Source organism: Microcebus murinus, chromosome 9 (assembly GCF_040939455.1).
Source record: "Microcebus murinus isolate Inina chromosome 9, M.murinus_Inina_mat1.0, whole genome shotgun sequence".
Taxonomy (NCBI): domain Eukaryota; kingdom Metazoa; phylum Chordata; class Mammalia; order Primates; family Cheirogaleidae; genus Microcebus; species Microcebus murinus.
Window position 1 is genome coordinate 8,783,394 of NC_134112.1, and position 12,280 is coordinate 8,795,673.

Below are 12,280 nucleotides of genomic sequence, written 5' to 3' on the forward strand. Positions count from 1 at the left end.
TTTCCTTGCTATTTCACTGGGTAAATTGCCAGAATAAAGTACTTTATTCCCCAAGCAAAAAAGGCTTTCAGGAGAAAGTGCTTAATATTGATAGAGTTAAATAAGAAAGGAACACTAGTGGATACAGAATGATTAGAGAAAGTTTTAGAGCAACAGTCCATTAAGGATTTTATTTCACAAGAGTTATCTTCCATTAGGACAAATTTGATGGGTCCATACAAGGTGCAGCCTTTCACATTTTAGTAGTCTAAAATTGAGCATGAATTGCAAGGGGATTTAGTGAAATGGAAAATCCATTAGCACCAGGCAGAATTTGGTTTGAATGCAGTATCCGCTGTTGCAAAGCCCTATGATTTTCACTAAGCCAAGTAAGCTCTCTAAGACATGTTTTTAAAATAGGATAATACAGCCTACTTCATGGCGTTATGGATCATAGATACAAATGTAAAATGCAAGCTATAAAACTTCTAGATGATAAGACAGATGAAAACTTAGGAGACCTTAGATTTGGCAAGGACTTTTTATATACAACACCAAGAGAATAATTATTGAAAGAAAAATTGATGATCTTGACTTTATTAAAATTAAAAGCACTGCAAAAGATGCTGTTCAGATAATTAAAAGACAAGCCATAGACCAAGAGATAATATTTGCAAAATACATATCTTTTAAGAACTTATATCCAAAATACACAAGGAACTCTTAAAAACTCAACAATAAGAAAAGAAACAACCCAATTAGAATATGGGCAAAAGGTCTGAACAGACATCTCACCAAAGAAGACATACAGGTTGCATATGAAATGTATTTAATATCATGTGTCATAAAGGAATTTCAAATTAAAAGAACAATGAGGCACCACTACACACCTATCAGAGTGGCTGAAATCCAAGAGACTGACACTATCTAATTCTGGTGAGGATGGGGATTAATTAAACTTCTCATTGCTGATGGAAACGCAAAACAACAAAGCTACTTTGGGAGATAGTTTGTCAATTTCTTAGAAAACTTAACATACCCTTAGCATATGGTCCAGCTCCTTGGTATTTATCCAAATGAATTGAAAACTTGTGTCCACACAGAAACCCTGCAGTCAAATGTTTATAGCAGCTTTAATTATAATAGCCCAAACCCAGAAACAACCAAGACATCCATTAGTAGATGAAGGCATAAACTGTGGTAGATCCAGACGATGGGCTATTATTCAGTGATATAAAGATATGTTATATCAAGTTATGGGAAAATATAGAGGATAGTTGAATGCATATATATTACTGAGTATAATACATCAGTCTGAAAAGGTTACCTACTGCATGATCCCAACTATATGATGTCTTAGAACAGGAAAAAGCTGTAGACACAGTAGAAATATTGATAGCCATCAGGGGTTGAGGGAGGAGAGAAGGGATGAATATGTGAAGAACAGGAGATTTATAGGAATGGCAGACAAATTACATCATACTCTTGTTTAAACCCAGATAATTTTATATCACAAAGAGTGAATCTAATGGAAATTATGAAATTTAGTTAACAATAACATTCTGGTATAGCTCAGAGATATGTTGGGTGTAGTTCCAGGCCACCCCAATAAAGTAAGCCACACAAATTTGTTGGTTTCTCAGTGCAAATAAAAGTTATGTTTCTATTGTACTATAGTAAGTGCATAAAATATTATATCTAAAATGTACATAACTTACTTAAAACCACTTTATTGTTAAAAATGTATACAATCATCTGAGCCTTCAGTGACCTGTAATCTTCTTGCTGGTGGAGGGTCTCAATTATAATGGCTGCTGAAACACAGGATGGTGGTTGCTGAAGGTTGGGGTGGCCGTGGTAATTTCTTAAAATAAAACAACAATGAAGTTTGCTACATCGATTGATTCTCCCTTTCACAAAAGGTTTTTCTGACCATGTTATGCTGTTTGGTAGCATTTTATCCACAGTAGAACTTCTTCCAAAGTTGGAGTCAATCTTCTCAAACCCTTCTGGTGCTTTCTCAACTAAGTTGATGGAATATTCTGAATCCTTTGTTATCATTTCAACAATGCTCGCAGCATTTTCACTAGGCGTAGCTGCCAGGTCAAGAGACCACTTTCTTTGCTCATGCATAAAATGTAACTGGCTCATCAGTTCAAGTTTTATCATGAGATTGCAGCAATTCAGTCATATCTTCAGGTTCCACTTCTAGTTCTTTTGCTATTTCTGCCACATCTGCAGTTACTTTCTCCACTGAAGTTTTGAACCCCTCAAAGTCATCCATGAGGATTGGAGTCAAGTTCCTCCAAACTCTTGCTAATGTTGAAATTTTTACCTCTGCCCATGAATCACAAATGTTCTTAATGGCATCTGGAATACTTAGTCCTTTCCAGAAGGTTTTCAATTTACTTTGCCCAAATTCATGAGAGGAATCACTATCTAGGGCAGCTATATAGACTTACAAAATATATTTCTTAAATAATGCTTGAAAGTTAAAGTTACTCTTTGACCCATGGGATGCAGAATGAATGATATATTAGCAGACATAAAAACAACATTAATCTCCTTGATGTGTAAATAACAGTATCTCCATCAGAGTTCTTGGTTAATCAGGTATATTGTCAGTGAGAAGTCATATTTTAAAAGGCATCTTTTTATTCTGAGAAACGGTCTCATAAGTTCATTTAAACAATTTAGTAAGCCATGCTGTAAACGAGTGTGCTGTCATCCAAGCTTTCTGGTTCAATTTCCAGAGCACAGGCAGAGTAGATATAGCACAATTCATAAAAGCCCTAGGATTTTCAGAATGGTGAAAAACAAACATAGCCTTCAACTTAAAGTTACCAGCTACATTAGCCTCTAACAATGCAGTCAACCTATCTTTTGAAGCTTTGAATCCAGGCCTTGACTTCTATCTATGAAAGTCCTAGGTAGCATCTTCTTCCAAGAGAAGGCTATTTTGTCTACATTGAAAATCTGCTTAGTGTAGCCGCCTTGATCAATGGCCTTAGCTAGATCTTCTGTGTAAATCACTGCAGCTTCTTGTGCTTCACCATGCACTCTTATGTTATGGGGATAGCTTATTTTCTTAAACCTTACGAACCAATCTTTATTAGCTCCAAACTACTTTTCTGAAGTTTTTTTCATCACTCTCAGTCTTCATAGAATTGAGGAGAGCTAGGAGATTGTTTTGTAGTATCTTTTGGGTTAAGGGAATGTTGGATAACTAATGTTTGGCACAAGAAGTCTAGCTTTTGACCTATCTTGGCTTAGTGAGTAATATGCCTTACTCACTAAGCTTAATCATTTCTAGCTTTTGATTTAAAGTGAGAGATGTGCTGCTCTTCCTGTCGCTTGATCACTTAGAAGCCATTGTAGGGTTATTAGTTGGCCTAATGTTAATAAAATTGTGTCTCTGGGAATAGGAAACCCAAGGAAATGGAGAGAGACATAGGCTTGGGTGCTCAGTAGAGCAGAAGAACACACACGTCCATCAGCTAAGTTTGCCAACTTATATGGGTGCGTTTTGTGGTGCCCCAAAACGATCACAATAGTAACATCAAAGATCAGTGATTACAGATTACTGTAATAAATATAATAATAAGATAAAAACTTGAAATAGTGTGAAAGTTACCAAAATGTGACACAGAGATATGACAAGGGCACATGCTGTTGGAGAAATGGCACTGATGGATTTGCTCAGCACAAGATGGCCACTAACCTCCAATTTTATAAAAAAAATGCACTATCCACAAAGTGCGATAAATTGAAGTGCACTAAAATGAGGCAGCTGTGTCAATATTGGCTTATCAATTGTAACAAGTGTACCATACTATGGCAGATATGCACAGCAGACTGTATTAGGGAGAGTTCTTAAAAGAAACAGAATCAATAGGATATGTGTATACACACGGAGAGAGAGGGAGGAGATTTACTTTAAAGAATTGGTTCTTGATTATGGAGGCTGGCAAGTTCAAAATCTGCACGGTGGGACAGCATGCTGGAGACCCAGGGAAGAGATGACGTTGCAGTTCAAGTGTGAAGGCCATCACTGGCAGCAGTCCTTCTTCCCTGCGGGAGGTCAATCTCTGTTGTGTTCAGCCTTTTACTATCTGATGAGGCCCACCCACGTATGGAAGGCAATCTCTTCACAGTTCACCGATCTAAATGTTAATCTTATATAAAAACACTGTATTTGTCCATTTTGAATTGCTCTAAAGGAATACCTAAGACTGGGTAGTTTACAAAGAAAGGAGGTTTATCTGGGTCAGGGTTCTGCAGGCTGTCCGAGAAGCCTGCCACCTGCCCCTGCATCTGGGAGGCCTCAGGAAGCCTCCTGTCCTGGCAGAAGGCAGAGAGCACAGGCGTTATGTGGCATGAAGAAGCAAGAGAGAGAGACGGGAGGAAAAGGCAAAAAGCTCACTCATTATCGCAAGGACAGCACCAACCTGCTCACAAGGCTCGGGTCATAAGGCATCCGAACCCTGTGGCCCACACCCCCCCCCCACTAAGCCCCAACTCCAATAATGGTGATCAAATTTAACATGAGATTAGGAAGGGACAAATATTCAAACTATATCCAATGCCTTCACAGAAACATCCAGAATATCTGGTTTGACCAATTATCTGGTCACTACGTCCCAGCCAAGTTGACATGTATAATTAACCACCACACAGGGGAAGTGTTGGCAGCTATAGATGAGTATGCAGAAACTCTCCGTACTTTCTCTTTAATTTGATTGTGAAACAAAAGTTGCTCTAAAAATAGCCTATTAATTAAAACAAAACAAAATCAATCTTGTCATATTTCATATGTCCATGGAAAAGAACCTAAACTCTGGAAAATAAATTAAAGAGGTTTATTCTGAGCCAAATAAGTGCAACCATGGCCAAGAGAGCCATGCCTAAGAAGGCTTCAGCTAGTGGTCTCACTGTGGTTAGGTTATAGTTTGGTTTTATACATTTTAGAGAGATGGGAATTATACACAAAGTCATAAATCAATACATCAAAGGGGTACATCAGCCAGAAAAGTGGGGCATGACAGCTTACAGGTGGGTTGAAAGGTTTTTTGATTTGTAATTGATTAAAGACATGAAGCTTTGTCTAAAGTCTTGGGATGTTAAAATAAGGAAGTCTGCTAATCAAAGACAAGCCACTGAACATATATTCAGACTCAAGTGATCTGTTAAGTAGGCTGATGACCTACAGGTGTGGTTTAACCTTTGCCTTACATAGTCTAAGGCTTGTTAATGATTTTGTATCTTATCATTCCAAAAACTAACTCTCATGGCCAACAACTCAGCTTTAATGACTTTTTTCGGGGGGGGGGGGTTGGTCCCCTTGGCCAAGAGGGGACCCATTCAGTTGGTTTGGGGGACTTAAGATTTTATTTTAGTTCCCAATTTATACACAAATAGTATCCTCTATTATTTTTAAGATTTGTTTTTCATATTTAGGTCTCTAATCTATCTGGATTTATGATATAGGGAACCATAATTATTTTTCTTCCATAAAGAAAATCAGTTACTTCTCTTGCCTAGATCACATTTTTCCCATTTAATATACTAAATTCTGAAAATCACTATCTGTCTGTGGTCTTTCTATTATACTCCACTTCTAGTAACCTATGTCATAGCACTATTCTGACTTAAATAATGCTATGTTTTGTTGACTCTAATATGCATATTTATTTTCACATTATAGCATTTCTGAAGTTGAGATTTTTTACTATTGATGACATGACATAGCTTAATTGAAAGCATTTTGTATTTCTTACTGATTCATGTAATAATCATGTATCTTATAGTTAGTGTTATCTAGGAATCAATGAAATATAATTGATATTTTATCATGGAGAGAAATATCTTCCTCTTTTAATGTTACCTTGCCTATTCTTGGACCTATAGACTTCCATATTTGGGGGGCAATTTACACACACACACACACACACACACAAGTCTTTGGGGAATATATAAACCCACTTGGTTTGTCATAACAAAATAGTATACACTAGGGTGGCTTAAACAAAAGAAATTAATTTTTCACAATTCTGGAGTCTGGGAAGTCTAAATTAAGATCAAGGTTTTGGCCAGATCAGTTTCCAGTGTGGGCTCTCTTTCTGGTTTGCAGATGGCGCCTTCTCACTCTGTCCACCTGTGACAAAGTATCCAGCTCTCTGGTATCTCTTCCTACTGGGTCGGGGCCCCACTCTTAAAGCCTAATTTTATGTTAAGTGCTTCCTTACTCCCAACATAGTCACAATGGGAATTAGGCCTTCACCAATGGATTTGAGGAAAATACCATTTAGTTCGTCACACCTGTATAGTTGCCCTCCTTTTTGTTTAATGAGGAGTGTAAAAGTAAATCATCCAGAGATAATATGTGCAATGGGAAGAGAAGCGAGCCACTGACAGAATCCTGGCAAGTAATAGTCAAACTGCACGTAGAAAACTAGGACCCATGGAAAAGAGGAACGTGGCACTGACAGGCCAACTCGGGGGTTATTGGAAGAGAAAGTTTCTAGAACATGAGACTAGTGATTAAAGAGAGAAGTAAAATTCTCCTTCAGTTCGGCAATTGGATCATGGAGCAATGCCATGGGAGCAGTGGAGTGCAGTGGTGCAGGCAGAGCCTCAAGACTGGAGCTGGATAATGAGGCCATGGCATTGATGGAGGACTATTTTTCAAAGACATCCTAGTGATAAGAGGAAAGTGGAAACACAAAGCAGGACACAGTAATGAGGACTTCGATGCAGCCTGTCCCCGGTCCTCTCAGCTGCACAGGAAACAGAGTGGGACCTGGAATGTGTGACACAGAGGTCAGGTGCCGACTGTGTCCATGAAGGTGACTGACAAAGCAAGCTCTTATCCGAGAACAGGGACAGCAGTAAGAATGCCGAGGTGACAAGGTGTCAGGTGATCACGAGCAGCCCCAGCAGGGCCTTGAAGAAGCAATAGTGGGATTGAAGGCCCCAGGCATGCCGAGCTGCAGGAGCACTGAGGCCGGGCTTGATGGCCCACACACATTGGAAGTTCAGGGCAAAAATCAAAGAGCAAAGGGCATCAGTGAGCCTGTTCCCAAGGGCACCCACCCAGGGCCCGGCTTCACTTTCCTCTAAAACAAACAAATGCAAGACCACTGGACTTGGCCCAAGGAGTTCAGGGCACTTTATCATTTTATTTTGTAAATAAACCCATAATTATATCTTAATTAGAGAGAGTAAACATTACAAATTCTTTCTCTTCCTGTCTTTTTTTGGTTGTTATCTTTGGATACTGGGACTGTACATGCAGCATTGATAATCACCATAGTTTCAGGCCTCTATCTTCCTCCTCACTATGGGCCAGATAGCTGTCAAGGAAAAAGTAAGAAAATTATACACTGGTAATTTTTATACATAATCTCCCTAGGGTACAGTTTCCTAACCCATTTATTTAATGGGCACATTGAAATGGAATTCATGATTTATCAAGCAGAAAATGCACAACATGGAACATTTGCAGACATGCATGTATGGCTTAACGAAAGCACAGTCAACAAGATAAAGCATGTGTTTGACATGAGTCCCAGAGGGCAACTAAGAAAACTGATGTCTTATCTTAGGCTGCTGTGACAAATTACCATAGACGGGGTGGCTTATAAACAGCACAGGCGCACACACACACACACACACACCTACACGCGCGCGTGTGCACACACACACACAACACACACACACACACACACATACACGGTGTATTGCTTGAATAGTGTCCCCCCAAAATACATGTCTGCCTGGAACCACAGCATGACACTTCACTTGGAAATAGGCCTTTGCAGTTGTAATCAATTAAATTTAAATGAGTCCATACTAAATTAGGGTGGGCCCTAATCCAAAAACTGATATCCTTATAAGAAGAGAACACTGAGAACCAGAAGGAAGAGCACAAGTGACAATGGAGGCAGCGTGGAGGGGCGCAGATGCAAGCCAAGGGAAGACGAGGAGTGCCGGAAACCACCAGACGCTTGGAAGAGACAAGGAAAGGTCTTCCCTAGAACCATCGAAGGGAGGCTGGCTCTGCCAATACAACTCAATTTTGGACTTTTGGTCTTCCGAACTGTGAGACAATAAATTTCTGTTATTTTAAGCCACAAATCTGGTAAAACTTTGCTACAGCAGGCTCCATTTCATTCAAAATTTTTCTCCACAAACCGATGTGTTTTAAACAATACCAAATTCACCTTCATTTTAAACAATACAAGATTCATCGTCTTCAAATGGGTATACGATATCGCCTTCTGTTTCCAAATCGTTCAGACTTTCCGATTATCCACTGAACAAACCTCCACAGCAACGTGTTTCCGCTGCGGTGAGAGGCTGCCTCTCCCCCTGGATGCCACCCACGCCACTCTGTTCCAGCCCTCTGAACACTCTGCACTTACCTGTTTTATGTGAATTTTCAGAACAGTCGTGTAGTCGTTTGCCAGGGCTACCGTAACAAAGTAGAGCAACAACTGGTGGCTTAAAACAACAAAAATTTATCGTCTCACAGTTCTGAAAGATAACAGTTCTGAAAGTCCAAGACCAGGGTGTTGGCAGATGGGTTCATTCTGAGGGCTGGGGGAAGGATCTGTTCCTCTCCTCTGGCCCAGCTTCTGGGGAGGGCTGGCAGTTGGTACTGCTCCTTGGCTTAAAGATGCATCACTCCAATCTCTGCCTCCATCTTCACGTGACATTCTTCCGGATCCTCTGTGTCTTCATGTCACCGTCTCTGTACCTCTCTGTTCTTACAATGACACCCATCTCACTGGATCAGGCCGGTCCACCCAAATTCAGTATCACCTTGTCTCAACTTGATTCCATCTTGTTTCCAAATAAGGTTGCATTTTCAGGTACAGGAGTAGGACTTCAGCCTATCTTTGTGGGGAGGGGGACATGATTTAACCTCTAACAAATCTCTTGATGAATTTTTCCATGTTGAAATTCCACACATAATGTGTGCCCATCTCAAATGCAAACTCACTGTGAAGGCATTCTGGTCCTTCTGAATTAATCACGGCCAGTGCCCCATTGTGTAGAAAACTGGGGCCTCCTGACTCCACAAGGAGGCCTGGAGAGCTCAAGGAAGTTTTGGCAAATACCAGTTGATCCAAAACATGTCATGTACTTGCCATCGCTTTGTGTAAACTGCATTTATGAAATGCCTGCAGCCCTGAGTACCATCAGCATTTGGCCCATCGTAGCTCTGTGTATTCCTTTGCAGAGTCCTTAGCCTCCTGCCAGACTGTAGGATCTTTAAGTTCAGTAACAAAGACTCTTACCTGCATTCGGTAAACATCCAGCATACATTTCCCAGAGTAGTTTTGGATCTCTTGCCTCTGAATCAGCAAAACTGTTGGTTAAAAGCAAGTCCCCATCTCCACCCTAAATAAGAGGAAGCCTCTGCTTTGGGTCAGATCTGGGGTGATCTATACTCTCAGCAAACTGCCCAGGAGTTTGCTCTGCGCTCACTCCCTGGAGGCTCCAAAACACCTGCAGAATGGGTTGCATCAATGCCTTCTCACAACAGGCGTTGTTAGGCTTGCCCCCTTGCGTTCTGGGAGCTGCCTTGGGATCTTTCTAACAAATGTTACTTATTTAACCCAGCTGAAGTCAATATGTTGGCTGCTGCAACCAAAATATTACTAAATAATTAATAGATTGGAAAGATTGGAAGCAGAGTTTGGAAAGTAGTATCAAGCAGCTCTACCAAAAGTTTTTTCAACTTTATATCTCAGTAGGGAGGATGAGCGTGCCCTATCTCCTGATTCTTTATCAGTTCTGGGTATTTCCTCTCCCTTATTTTTCTTAAGTTTTCTTTTGCCAATTTCATAGGTGGAAAAATGTCTTTCATTTTAAACATTTGCTAATTTGCTTTCTAATTTGGAATAATCATCATCATAGGCTTTCTGGCCATTTTTATTTCTTTGTTTATAAATTTATTTTGCCCATTGTTATATTGATGTAAATGTTTTCATTTTTATTTGTAAGATGCTTTAAATATTAAGAATGTTTAAATTGTAAGTTTATTTTTAGTCCTATAGATTTTTTTAAAATTTATTTGTTAGAGTTAAGTGCATTGGTCCTCCTGTATGGCTTCCTGAACATTGTATTTTAAAGGTACATCTTCTTTGTGCTTCCCACATTCCAGCAACCCAAGCAGAGGCAGCAGAGTTTGAAAGCTCACAAGCTGTAAAGAGATGTCAAGGTAGGCAGAAGAGCGGTAGTTGCCAACTGGTGTATAGGCCTAACCCAGAATCTGTAGAGCCTCAGAAGCACCTCTGGGCCTGGGGGCAGGAGTCTGCTTTCCCCAGATAGGGATTTTTGTTACAGCAGCTTGCCCTGTCATGACTTACCAAGAGAAAGTTAATTCAATAGTCATTGAATTTTTATAGCTGGGCATGGCTTTCTGCACATACACCAGGACAAATGTCAAGGCACCATGCAGATGGCATAAAATATCGTGGCCGCTCTCAGTTGAAAAATGCCAACATGTTTTCCAAAGAAGTTGTACTAACTTGAATTAGCACCAGCAGTGTATGGGAGTAAAGACTGTGCTACAACTTCTGCCTATTTTTCTATATTTCACTAATTTATTTATTTAAATATATAAGTTTGACCTTGTGGTTTGTGCTAAAAATGCAGTAAAAACATAAAATATTCACATATCACTGCCATCAGGGAACTTTCATTCAGATATATTATTGAATATTTTAGAGAGATACAATAGAAGTTGTTAGTTATCCTACTATTTATTCATTGCTCCTCTTAGATGAGAAACGCAATTTCGGCTGTGCCTAACATTCCATGTCTCCTTGCAGTGAGGGGGGCGTGCTGCTGCATCCCGGCCATTGAGGTCTGATTGCAAGTGGTGGCGCCAAGTGTAAACCACACTCTTAAAAGGAAAAAGCACGAAGGGTACCCAAGCACACACTTCTGCTTTCTGCAGGTGGGAGGCGGTGGCTGGAAGAGCCAGCAGGGACCACAGAAGAGGTCTGCAGAACAGAGCTGAAGCCGGCTGGGGCCTTTACTGGAGACAAGATAAACTTATACTTTATTAAATGTTGGATTTTACTGTTTCAACAACAGCTGAGCCTCCCTTTTATTTTTTTATTTTTTTTATTACCTCATATTATGGTGATACAAATATTATTGGGGTTACATATCTTGCCCCTGGCCCCCCTCCCCCACCCCACTATGCCAGAGCTTCTAGCGTGTCCAGCCTCCAGGTGGTGCGCACCCACCGTGTAAGCGCATGCCCTTCCCCTCCTCCCCCCTTCCCCCTGCCCACTTCCCGATTACAGATTTTTTTTCAGACATTTTGGTTACAATGTATATCTTTGCCTCTCCCTAAAAGGGGATAGAGGTAATCCCTCCTCCCCCACAATGCTCGGCACATCCTTAAGATGTGGGTCTCCCCCCGCCAAATCCCTGTTGAACACTACCGTTTTTTGAGCACCATAGTTTTAGTCAGTCAGTACCAATTTGATGGTGAATAGATGTGTAGCCCATTTTCCAGATCTTGTGTCATCTCGCTTTGTATTACAGGTTTAAGCTTAATCCAGGATAGCATAAATGGTGCTAGCTCACTGTGGTTTCTTAGGATTGAGTAATGTTCCACTGTGAGCATATACCACATTTTAGTTATCCACTCATGAATTGACGGGCAGTTGGGTAGTTTCCATGACTGTGCAATAGTGAATTGTGCTGCCATAAATATCTGGGTGCAGATGTCTTTATAATAGAGTGATGTATGTTCTTTTGGGTAGATGCTCAACAATGCTATTGCTGGGTCAAATGGTATTTCTATTTCTAGCTGTTTGAGGTATCTCCAAATTCTTTTCCACAAAGGTTGCACTAATTTGCAGTCCCACCAGCAGTGTAGGAGTGTTCCTGTCTCTCCACATCCTCGCCAGCATTTGTTGCTTTGGGATTTCTTTTTTTTTTATTTCGGCATATTATGGGGGTACAGATTTTAAGATTTCAATAAATGCCCTTTCCCCCTTCCCCCCACAAGTCTGAGTTTCCAGCATGACCATCCCCCAGATGGTGCACATTTCACTCATTATGTATGTATATACTCGCCCCCCTCCCCCCTGCCCAATACCCTATTACTGTAGTACCTATGTGACCACTTAGATGCTGCTCAGTTAATACCAGTTTGCTGGTGAGTATATGCGGTGCTTGTTTTTCCATTCTTGGGATACTTCACTTAGTAGTATGGGTTCCAGCTCTAACCAGGAAAATATAAGATGTGCTATATCACCATTGTTTCTTAGAG